General features: G+C 39.8%; 1 protein-coding gene across 1 annotated transcript in view; it reads right to left on the bottom strand.

Moving 5' to 3' along the window:
• Nucleotides 1–13,369, bottom strand: part of AKAP12 (A-kinase anchoring protein 12) — a 133,429-nt gene that overhangs the window by 14,903 nt on the left and 105,157 nt on the right. The gene's annotated exons all lie outside the window — the stretch shown is intronic.

Raw genomic sequence — 13,369 nt, 5'->3', positions numbered from 1 at the left:
ACTAAGCTGAAAAGAGTTCTGTGATTCAAAAATCCCCTTGTTCAGGAAAAATGCAGTAGGAACAAAAAGGTTTTAATTAAATATAAAATGGGAAAAAGCCAGAGCATCAAGAATGAAATTTAAAGGACATGTGGACATGGGAAATGATATGATTTGAAAAAGAAAAAAATGAAACAAAAAATCTTTCAAAACATTGATATAGTAATGCCAATCTCACTATGCTCCTAGCCTGACATTCTACTTCCAAAATTTATGGAGACTTTAAAAGAAGAAGATAATAACATCTGTGATAAGCTAGCAGTGTAGACCATAGTCCAGTTAAGAGGGCTCTGCAAAATAAAAGGAAAGTATGGCCATGCTGCTGACTCCACCCCACGGTCACACAACTTCTCTATCTTGGATGTCTCCAGCAGAGAAGCCTGTGTGCACAGACTTCTACACAACCGGACCTGCACACTTGGGCCTTCATCTCAAGTGGACAGTCTGCATGTATAGGCATCTTTGTGTGTAGACTCTCCAGCAGCAAAAATCTACACTCAACATGTAGATGTCAGAGCAGGGGCAATGAAGTCATGCAACATCAGGCTTCATGCCTGCAGGAAGGCATGCAGTGCAGGTCTATTTCCTCTTAATTTAAATGGAGCTCCCTTCAGGTAATTAACATTGAAAGAAACATCAAGACTTTATCTGATCCAATATACAGTAGGGCCGCACTTCATTAATGCGGCAGTTTTGAATTGTATCCGTGTTCCGTATGTTCGCTGCTTGTTCCGTTTTTGCGGTGGAAAATTGCCAGAATACAGAGAGACGGTGAGTGCACAAATTGATGGCACCTGACGCCCTTCTCGGACTCAGCTACTGAGTGCATCGTCAGAGCTTGGAAATGTTCCTTTTTTAAACTACAGTTGGGCTGATGGGAGTTGCAGTTCAAAAAACAAATGTTTCTAAGCTCTGACGACGTGCTCAGTAGCTGAGTCCAAGAAGGGCGTCCGGCGCCATTTTATTGTCGAGGGAGGCGGCGGAGGGCAAGCGAGCGTGCGAGCGAACAGGCAGTGGGGAGAGTGAGCAGGCAAGGGGGGATGAGCGAGGGAGGCAGCGGAGAGCGAGTGAGAGAACAGGCAAGGGGGAGGGCAAGCAAACAAGGGGGAACGAACGAGAGAGGCAGCGGAGGGTGAGCAAACGCACGAGCGATCAGGCAATGGGGAGAGTGAGTGGGCAAGGGGGACGAGTGAGGGAGGCAGCGGAGAGCGAGTCAGTGAACAGGCAGGGGGAGGGGGAGCAGGCAAGGGGGAAGAATGAGGGAGGCGGCGGACAGCGAGTGAGCAAACAGGCAGGGGGAGGGTGAGAGGGCAAGGGGGAATGAGCGAGAGAGGCAGCAGAGGGCAAGCGAGCACGCAAGCAAACAGGCAGCAGGGAGAGCGAGCAGGCAAGGGGGGACAAGCGAGGGAGGTGGCGGAGAGCGAGCAAGTGAACAGGCAGGGGAGGGCGAGTGGGCAAGGGGGAACGAGCGAGGGAGGCGGGGAGGGCAAGCGGGAATGAGCGAGGGAGGTGATGGAGGGTGAGCAAGCAGGCAGGCGGGCAGCTCCCTCCCTGTGAACCGTGGCAGGAGCCTGCCACAGAAGGGGAGCACTACTCCCCCACCATAACGAGGGTGAGTGAGCAAGCGAGTGGGGGGGAGAGGGCGAAGCACGGAAAAGCAGAACATTGAGGGAGCTTCAGGGGCCAAGTGCTGTCAGCTGAAGTTCCCCGCACTACAGCTGATCAATGTTCCGCTTTTCAGTGGGGGTCTGGTTTCAAACCTGCCGTATAAGTGGGGCCCTACTATACACATTTTAGGCCTCACTACTAGCAAGCATATTGTTACCCTACTGAATATTGTTGCAGATCTTCTTTCACAATTTGAGACCTGTAACAACTTGAAGCATAGAACAGAGAAACCCACTTTTCCCTAGTCTCTTCCTAATTTAATCACCTTACAAAGCTCACATGCTGTAGGTGCTATGTTATGTGGGAATTAAACCTCTCATAGAGGAAATACAAGAACCTAGAAGATGAAAAGTGAATGCAAGAAGAAAAAAGGAGGAAGAAACTGCATTTAAGAGAAGACTATTCAAATATAGGCTAATCTGACATAAGAGTTTTGCTCTGAACTTCCCAGCATCTTGTTTTATATCCCTGAGGAAAGTAATGTTAACGAGACCTTGTTTTCATGACTCATTGCCTAGCACTGCACACCACTTTGTGCCTCCATATGATACTGATGCACCTTAACAAACGTTATAAATGGCTTGGATCCAGGCTTGCTCTTCTGCTAACAAGACTCTTTTTGTCTGCAGAAGAATGGTTAATCCAGTGAATACTTTTGTTATAACTGGGGGAGGAGAGAGAGACTATTTTGCCAATTCCCCCTTTAATTTGTTTACTATGTTTTTATCACACTTTTCAGACAATTATTGGCTCCTCAAGCAGCTCACATCAAAAGAGACAGACACAAATTTAAGATTGCAAGACACATGGGAAAGAGAGTGGAAGGAAATGGTAGGAGTGGGAGATCAGTTTTTCAATGGCAGAACAAAGTGGTGAGTTACAAGCATTTATATCCAGTTTTGGCCAGGCTGATCTTCCCTTGCTGATGTTCTTACTTTGAATGGCAGTTGGTAGTTCTTGTTCCTTTAGGTAGTGGATGGAGCCAGAGTATCCTTTTTCCCCATGCTTCCGCAGTGCCAGAGCAGAACTGGCAGTTGGAGCAGAGGGTTCTTTCTGGGGGTGGGGAGATGGAACCTCCTTGCAGCTGCAGAAGAATAGGGCCAGGTTGGTCTCCCTATTATTATTATTCCTTTTATTTATAACCCACTTTTCATGAAAAATCTCAAAAGGAGTTACAGTACTGAATTTCAAAACCAAACTCTACACACCAATAAAAAATGTCACATACATAAAAAAAAAAATTACATGAAGCAGCAGAGGACAATTTTTTTAAAAAAATGCTGTGCATCAGAAATAAGCCCAAGGTTCAGCCCTTGATCTCAGGCCACGCAAATGCCTGGGTAAATAGGTATGTCCTAAGTTGTCAACAAAACTCATCCACAATGAAGTCATCTGGTGCAAATGGAGAGGGCCCTCTCATGGGTTACTACACATTGGGCAGAGCCCATTGATGGAACCACGAGGAAGCCTCCCCACGGATATCAAAGGCCAGGCAGGTGGATACTGGGAGAAACATTCCTTCAAGTATTTGGACCCAAAATAATATAGGGCTTTATATAAAAACATCAACACCTTGAACTAGGCCCGCAAACATATCAGCAGCCAGTGTAGATTGCAGAGAACTGGCCTAATGTGGTTTGATGTTCTTCCTAGGGTGCAGCCTCGCAGTAGCCCTTGGTTCCCTGGGCATAAGATATGCTGTCAACACCAGCAGAGCCTGACCCCATTTTTATTTTGTTTTTAAATTCACACAAAAAATTAAGAGCTCAGTCCTAACACCCTGAAGGCATGGATGGGAGGGGGGGAATAGAATAGCATTGAGTTCCTTCTCTGCAAGCAGGGGGCAAAGCTTCATCCTGGTGGGAAGGAAGCTACCATTAGCAATTGTCCCTCTGGCAGAAGCCAATGAAACTGCAGGAACAGGATGTTTTGAGGCGACACACGAACACTTTTGGATCCACTAGATCCAAGGCCCTATGGATCTCCCTAGGGCTCAATCCTCAGGGCTCTCAGCTGTGCTAGCCTGGAGATGACACAGCAAAAAATGAGCAAAAATCTATCCCTCTACCTTCCACCCTAGCTAGCATGAGCAACAGGCCTTTAATGAAGAATTAGGATTATTCTGCCAATTTCTTAGCAGTAATGTATTTATGCTGATAAAGTGGCTGCTTAATAGCATTAATATTGCCCCTTTTTAATATGTAAAATATTGTTTATATTTTTGCTTTTCCATAGGCATAATTAGAATCTGAGATTTGTTTTTTAAAAAGCTTTCACCAATATTTTTTTTAAAAAGAAAAGAATATGACCTAGGGTTTATGAAAGCATGCCCATCATTGCCCACCAGTAAAATGTGTGTCATGCAGTATGATTAACAATCCTGTAATTTGGAACACAAGATACTAGCTCATATACACCCCAGTGCTCGCACATTAATGCATGTTTTATAATAAAATCTCAGTTGCCCTGATCCAGCATGAACAGTATCTGCACATGGCTGACGCAGATGTTTACTGCAATGATTGTTCAGTCCTCACTGAACTTAACATGTATGTCTGATGAGGATGCACACCTTGCACCCGGCTGTACCAGTCACATGCAACAAAGTGAACTGGAATGGAATGAGGCTTATGTCTTCAAAGGTACTGGGTTTCATATCTATAAACCATACAAATGGATCAAATCCTGGGCTGTTTCTACAACTCAGGAGCAAGGAAGAGTTATGAGGTGTGTGCAAAGTTCCATGTCTTGCAGTAGTGGTGCGTGTGGTGGGGTGGAGTCATGGAGACATCCCCCTAACACCAGTGTTGCTTCTGCTTACCTGTATGAGGCTGGTGCGGGATGGTGATTAGGTCAGGGCCATGCAGTTGCACTGGTGGGAGCACCTGATTGGCAGATGCAGTCACACAGGTATAACTACACAGCTCCAACATCACCGCCGTCCTATAAACTCTAGTGTCAGGAGGGCAACTCCACCACACCACATGTGCTGCTACTGCCGTCTTGAGCTGTCTCTTAAGCATCTGAACTTGTTTGAGAGCCACATGAAGTCTTGAATTAGTCAAGCCACTCCTAATCTATATGAAACTGCATTGTGGTTTAAGAGAGAGTTCACTTGAATGCATCAGTCAGTTCGAGGACCTGAACTGTGCAGAACAAGATAAAATACTGCAGTATACTCAGGAAGCCTGCCCTAGCTAAACATGGTTGTATTTAGACCATTTCATTCTTACATGTTTTAAAATTTGAACTGAACTAAGTTAGGCAGGCATTTGCTGTGCTGTGACAAAAGAACCCTGACTGTTCTAAATGACCAGTCTTGTTAGATAACACATGCAGCTTTTGTACATGGATGCCTGAAGTGTTACCAAAACATTTCAGCAATCTCTGCCAGACTGCACGATTAAAACATATTTTACTTGCAAAATTGATATTGCTATTACCACCAGTCTTGCAAAATCAGCTGGATTAAGAAGCAGAGATATTTCCTAACATGTTGATTATAAGGCAAATTAAAAAAAATAGCTTTGTCTCTCTGCTTTTATTTTAAAGGGATCTTTTTAAAAATACCCCTCTATTAAAAATGCTCCAAACCCTCTAACAATTGAATTACATCTGATCTGATTTGCATTACATTAAGCACATTTCCTGAGCATGATCAAACCATAATAAAGCAATAATCAACTTGCTCTTCAGTACAGATGGCTTCCATCTCCAGCCATCCCCAGAATAATTCCTCAAGAGATGTATGGATACTTTCAGCGAATACAAAAATTATATACTCATTATCTGCAATGCATTACCTTCCCATATCAACAGGCTAACAATTCAAAGTTGAATAACTTCCAATAAATTAACCCTAGGTAGAAAAGGGAATGCCCCCAGCAGTTACTTAAGAGCCTTTATTAAGTACACATAACTGTACTAGGTTTGGCCAAGTACAGAATTAGGCCACTGATTGTCTTCTGCAACTAGACTTGCCTTTGGACCTGCTTCATCGCTAACACCTACCACTAGCAAAAACCACAAGGTTCCTGCAATATCCTGTATTTAGCTATTACAGTGGGATGAAGCTGGACTAAGGGGCCTAAGGATGCTTGTTTCTGTCAAAAGAAAACAACACTCACATTTACATGGCTTCTGGGAGAAATCTCTCATCTGGTTGTAGTATTACTTTGAAAATTTAATATTGGTGAAAGATGCTTTGAAAACACAAATCCTTTTTTACTCAAAGAACTGGATTGGCCCAGCCAGCAAAACACTGTATCCTCTCACAGAGTGTAGGAACGACTGACTGCGGAGTACACACATCTTGTTTAAAACAAGGCATAAAACTCCACTTAGATGTGGCAGATGTGCGGAAGAAAACCCACTTCTTTCTTTCTCTGCCTCACATTCTACATATTCAAGGCATAATCAGTAATATCTCATACAAATGGAAATCTGGTGAGCCATCATACATTGTCCAAAATTGGGAAATTCACCAAAGTTTCCAGTGTATGCTGATTTCACATAAATAAAACCATGTGCTCACCTCTATGAAGTCCATGTAATACTAATGAGAAAAGTCTAAATGCACAATCACCAAACTATGGTCAAAGATTGGGAACGTGCTGCAGCTTTGTGTGCCCCTCCCCAATTTTGCTTACCAATGCCCCCTTTCCTTCTCTGCTTTGATATAATCTTGAAAAATGGAAACGGACTGCCTTCAAGTTGATCCCAACTTATGGCAACCCTATGAATAGGGTTTTCACGGTAAGCAGTATTCAGAGGGGGTTTACCATTGCCTTCCTCTGAGGCTGAGATGCAGTAACTGGCCCAAGGTCACCTAGTGAGCTTCATGGCTGTGTGGGGATTCGAACCCTGGTCTCCAACACCTTAACCACTACACCACACTGGCTCTCGATATAATCTTAGTTAGCCATTATTCTGACTCAGTGTTAACTATGGTAACCACTCACCAAGAATGCCTGAAACATTACTACTGTATGGAAATACTCTTCAAAAATTGTTCTAATTCATAGTTTGCAGGCAAGCCAAGTCAGCATCGTTTTGGACATAATGGCAAACTATTGTTACAGCAAATCATGAAAGCAATATAAGAATGAGAAGAGAAGAGGGAGGGCACTAGAGACTGAGGAATGTGACTTCTGAAGCACTGATTTAAGAAGGTAGGCGGGTATACTCTTACTTAAGCAGGGATACCCTGTCTTAGTCCCTCCCCGGTGTTAGACTGTATTCACATGAACACAGGAAAACTCGAGGGCCTATTCAGGGACAATCTATTAGCACTTTTGCCAGGGAGATGTGCGAGACTTCCTCTACTGAAATCCTCAGAAGATCAGTAAAGACAGATCTACTTTGCCCAAGCCATTTGAGTGTGGATTGCAAAAATTCAGAATTAGGAATGCATTTTGTGTGCTTTTAATTGCTATTGTTTTGTTGTTTATTCTCTTTTGTGATTTTAACTAGATTTGACTTCATGTTGTTTTATTCCCTTTAATAAACCTATAAACATAGTTTAAGATTTATACTGTCTCTCAGTGGTGGTGTCATCTCATGCCTAAAGCCTTCCACACACACTACTTGGAGGGTTTTAAAAGTATTCTGTGAGAATTGGTGGCAGCGAAGAGTTAAAGAAGTCTGTGAAGTGAGACTGAGGGATCTATGACAAGCATTTTTTGTTTACTGTTCTTTTATCTTCTGATGTATTTTAAATTTGGTATTTATGCTTTTAAAAAAATGTAAGTCACTTGAGCACTTTTTTGTAGTAAGTGACAAGTAGATATCATAAATTATAATCATAATGGTTTGAGTAAAAAGATACACATTCCTCTTGCTACTAACATAACATTATAGGGAAAGGCAACTGTTTGGTTGGAATCCACACAACACATAGGCCATGTTCACATACTACTTTAAACCATAGTTAAACTAAATTTTGGCTTTAAGGTAAACATGCAGCATGTTGGTGCATGCTGCTGAAATGACAGGCGTTTCACTTCTTCACTCCTGCTGCTAGGAGCTAAGCTACGGTTTAGCTTAGTGTTATGTTTCAAATTGGGTTCATAGTTTGTTTTTCTCAGACAAACTACAAGTGAGAAGTCAAGAACAAACCTTGGTTGCAGCTCATGGTTTGCTTGGAGAGAAACAAACCACAAGCCCGGGGAGAAGCAAAGAAGCCACTATTTCAGCAGTGTGTGCCAGTGTTCACCTTTAAACCACAGTGTAGTTTACCTATGGTGTAAAGTGGCTTGCAGACCAGGCCAGAGAGATATAAACATGATTTTCAGAAAAAATGAATGTGGATTTTCTATTTTAAAAAGTAGCAAGATAACAAAATGTGCATTTCCAAAATAAGAGTAAGAAACTTTATGAAAATACCTACTAAATTATTTACAACTGAACAGAGTTCTTCGACACCTAATGTGTTGCCAAAAAATGAACAGTAGAGGGCAGTATTTCATCATTTATGTTACAGTATTTTACAAATCTCATGCCTGTTGTGAAAATCTAGGTGCATAAAATAGGCAACATGGGATATAATTACATACAATGTACTCCATATTTATGGAGATATGCTATATTTATGGACTCATGAGCTTAAATTGTGCTGAAACAAAATTACTTCTATATAAAATGTCTACATTAAATATGAAAGGATAGCAATGATATAAAGTAAAACTCACTGAAAAAGTATGATTACAGCTGTTTAGAATAGTAATTAGAATTTGAGAAACTGTTTGCCTCAGACCAACTTACAAATGCTGAAAACAACTGCATATGTCCGGTAGTTGTTCTACCCAAACATTTTACCCCAAGGATTGTTTAGCCACCACCTGTCCTATGTGTCTCCTGCTGTGGTTTCATTCTGTGACTGTGTTGTAACGCTGCTTACTTTTGTGAGAAGACCTTCTTCATAGTTGCATTAAAAGAATGGTGTAAATAATGTTTATCTCAGTCCTGAAAGATACTCAAAACTGCCTGCCAACCAGAGCCAAAGTCTTTACCTATGATTCTAATGGCTCAATGAAGCAGACATCATTCATTTTGTGTGCAGTGTGAGAAAAGTGATAACTAAATATCACAAGCATAGACATGTAATGAAATCGCAACAAATGTTTTCAACCAACAGGTTCCTGTAAGTTTCACCTCTTCCCTGCCCCCACTGTGGGGACTAGCAACTGAGGGGGCAGGGGGAATAACGATTAATTAACTCCCCCTCTCCCAGCACTGCAGTCACAATCTTAATTCACCTTTTTGAAAAGCTATGAGAGACATCACCGTCCTCTCACTGTAACTTTTAATTTAATCCTCTGGCAGCAGGACTACTTCAGAACAATGGCGCAAGTTCGAAGGGGCAATACTGATTCAGATGGATACATATTTTCACTAAATATGACAGTTTCATATGTTCAGTACTAATAAGTATAATGAATTTAGTATTCACAGGAAGCTGTCATTTGTTCTAAAATACTACTAAAAAGCACCATCATCATTTTTAGGAGGCAAGAACAAATTTAAGGCACCACCAAACAGAGCTGAATTATTTTTTCAGATTTCTAAATGCCCAGATTACCAGTACCTGGGATTTCTCCACTCCTGTACTATAATTAAAAAAAAAGTTTCACAAGAAACTCAACCAGAATGTGATGAGAATTTAATTATAAATTTAGAAATGATTAACTGACAACATATAAATAAAATAAACACAAGCAAGATGCTATTAAAGAAATTAATTGCATCTGTGACAAGGTAGAAAATATTAAAATAGTTTTAGAATAGCTTATGCTTTCTCTGTCACTGAATTAAATGCCTTGCCGTTGAAAAAGGCACTCTTTATTAGTGCTCTGATCAAGCAAGGAAGATCTTACAAGTTGTGCATGCAACACATGCTAATTCATTTCATGATATGAAACCCCACTCAACAGCCTGGATGAGTCTTTTGATGCTGTAGGAATGTACATTACATCCATGGCCACAAGTCGTTGCAAATACTTGTGTGCTAGCTGTACATGACTAGAGCTGGATCAGGACTATTATTTGTAGGACAGAGGCTGAAAACGAGTCCCTCAATTGCTCTTCATTACAATTCTCTCTACAAATAATACACAGGCACACACTTATTCACACAGTTGATATTGGCGTGGTTGGTACTATGGGGTTCATCTTACTCAGTACGCGCTTCATCTTACTCAGTACATGCTGTTACAAATTTAGCCCCAACATCCCCCTTTTTCTTGATATAAAATATTAAAAGAAAAATGCATTCTTATTACTCTAAATAAATGTTTTATTAAGGAAAAGTTGGTAGCTAGGCTTTAATATAGCTTCACAGTCACTATATGATCACGCCAGGATTAGAAAGATAAAATATCCCTTCCAAGATAAACAGAATCAAGTTAGTGTTTACTGTCACAATACTTGAAAAGTGGTACATGTGCATTTTGCTTCTAGCAAACAGATCTGGCTGTTTTTCTGTCCTACTGCCTCCCCTTAATATAAGAAAGAAGGTATTCCATTTCTTGTAGTTGGAAGACCGAAAGCATTTCTCAGGCTGTAACAGTTAAATGTGAAACACTTCATGTGCTTGCAGTCAACCATGTCAACATCTGGAGTTGGTTGACTCCCCCCCCCCCCAAGGATTTGTTGTACTGCCTTGGATTTTCTCCATGAATTCTCTGCATTCTGAATCCATCAGATATATGTCACACACACCCAGGTCTCTGTGTTCCAAAATCGTCTATCCACTCAGTCTCCAAACAATTTTTAAAACGAAATTTAAGTTAATTCAATATTTAAACATCTAAGACCAAAAACTGCTCTCTATTTCTTATTTAATCTGACTATGATCAATGTGGTTGCTTGAATTTAACCAAGAGCAGGCTGTTGCCTTGGAATATTTGGTTTAAACCCACTGTGGTTAAGAAATTCATAATAATTCACAACTCTATTTTGTAGCTAGTTTTACAACATATTTAATGTGGAAAGAAAATTGTCATGAGACTCACAACAGCTGGCCCAACTAAGCAATTTAAGGATGAACTTGAACAGACATATTTCTTCAATCCTTTCAGTGTAAGCTACCTTTTTTTTTTTTTTTAAGGAATTCAATTGCTGGACTCGGTTACATTGGAATTAGAAAAAAGTATGAAGAACATATATATATACATGTTACATATATTAAACCAATGAATCAACCTCTGTTGCTGATATAAATTCAACCAGCATACTATAACAGTATATGAGATATGGAATTTTAAGGTGTCCTCGTTTCCTATCAGTATGATGGTAAGAGTTAAAGTCAAATTTTAACTGGTCTGTTTCAATCATCCCCATTGGGAAAGCAAGCAGTCAGTTACTCAGAGTGATCTATTTCACTTCCCTTGGCTTCTTTACTATTGCCTGGATTATGTTGGAGATGCAGAACTACTCTATTTAAATTCTATCTCTGGCTATACCATGACACTCTCCAAGGTATGTACACATGTAAGTATGCGAAGTGGGTATATGCTGTGCTACCTTTGTCTTTACTTGATGTGACAATATGTGTTTCATTCGCATATTGATGACAACTGGGCAGTCTCCTTTTCCTCCCTCCCTCCTGCACACTATTCCCTCCTTCAGTTTTACATTACTTTAAGAAATTATAATTAGCAATAGCCTCCAAATAATAATCTCAAATCCTGATTTGAAGTGGGGCCCAAAATACTATTTTGGATATTCACACAAACTACAGATACCTGGTTCAGATGTCATGGCAAACAATGGTTATGGAAATGGAGGATGAAATCAGCATCCTAGAGGGGAGGAGATGGAAGTGTGAAAGTCCACAGTGTGCTCCTGCATGATTTAAAATATTTCCCTTTCAACATGAGCCTCTTTGTTAAGGTGTTAAGCACAGAAGAAAAAATGTCATGTTCTAAAAACACTAGAATAAGGAAAACCATTCTGCCAGGTCATTTATTTTGCTTAACATTTTTCTTCCTTAATCATTTTTACTGTACGGCACAATAATAAAAAACCTTAGCAAAAGAAAAAAGAAAGCCTGCAGGCATAAACACTCAAGTGTGATAAACTGATTAAACATCTACTTTAATGGAAACTTCCTAAATAACTAGTAGTAAAGATTTAATTATGCAGCCCTCCAAATTTTCAGTAGTTCTAGGCACCATATATACATCCATGCAAGCACTAAACACACTACACACACAAAGCTAGGCTTTTCTTGTGAAGCTGAACTTGCATATACATTCCAGAGCACTGATACTGTAAAAGAAGAAAATCAGAAGTCATATTTCTGGTTGATGGTGCTCTATTATGAGAGCAATTATATGAAGACCAAACAAACATTACCAGCTTAATGAGTCTAGGGGAAATCTGAGAAATCCAGTAAAACATATTAATAAGCAGTAACTATTCTCCCCCTCCACTCCTCCACATGCTTTGCCACACTGTTCACCATCACTGCGCTTTTTTCAAGGGATGATGGAATGTTTCCACAAGCATCTCAGTCTGGAAGATAAAATGAAGTTTCTAAATCCCTAGTATTGTTTTTCATTAAATGAAAAAGTCTGCAACAGTTCCCAACCATTCAGCAATATTCTGATGAGCTTCCAAAGGTTTTTGTTTCCAAAATTAAGTTGTAAAGAAGTTTGGGGTAAAGAGAGGTTATAGCTTCACTTCAAGCACACAAATTAATTCATTCCAAACTTAATTATTTTGTTTTTATTAGCAGATCCATAGTAAACTTTTTAATGAATAAGATGAAGTGAGTGGTGATCACTTGAACTTCAAAAATTAAAACAGATGTTTGCCCCTTTATTTATGTAGGAAGGTTGTGCCTGGGGTCAAGGATAATGGAAATTAAGGAAAAGGAAGTTTACTTTTTAAGACCTGGAATGTTGGACAAAAATATGAAGCCTCTAGGATCAAATGGCTGAGAGAAAAAGACAATTCTCAGTGTAAATTAAGTGTAACAATTAAGTGTAATAATATGGAAATTAAATGTTGTGACTAAAGAGTAAATGTTTAATAAAAATCAACTGAAACATTTTAAATCTTTCAAGTACATAATTCTCAGAAGTTCTGAAGATCAAAAACAAGCAAGTTTCTGAGTCAGAAGCAATACCAGACTAAAATACCAATGTTAATATAAAGCAAAAAAATCAGTCACCCAAATGTACTATGTAATCTAAGAAATCCTGTTTCATCTGAAATACGTCACTGTAAAAATTAAAATCCTGATTTAAAAGTGTAAATTGTGGGTAAATGGTCCTAACTCAACCACATCACAATGCTTGAATGAATACATATTTACTAAAAAATAAATCTGATTACAATGGAACTTGCTTCTAGGTAAAGCTGTATAGAGCCGCAGCTTTAAGATTTTTAATCCAAAGACACTTCCCCATTAGAATGTTTTTAAAATCACTATGGCTACATACTTATCTGGAAGCAAGCCCCAAAGAAAACATGTATAGGGTTGGCTTAATAATTAGACTGTTCCAATGTGTGTATTACACCCTTAAGTTCTGGGCAAAAGTGCTACTGCACAGAATCACCACCATTAAGACACTACATAAACATCAATATTATTCAATACATAAACAATTCATACCTGTCAGAGTGATTGTTCCCAGCATTTTTTCTACTCTGTGGT

Source organism: Rhineura floridana, chromosome 4 (assembly GCF_030035675.1).
Source record: "Rhineura floridana isolate rRhiFlo1 chromosome 4, rRhiFlo1.hap2, whole genome shotgun sequence".
In the NCBI taxonomy this organism is placed as follows: Eukaryota; Metazoa; Chordata; class Lepidosauria; order Squamata; family Rhineuridae; genus Rhineura; species Rhineura floridana.
Note: the sequence above shows the minus strand (reverse complement) of the source record. Positions and strands in the feature narration are given on the sequence as shown.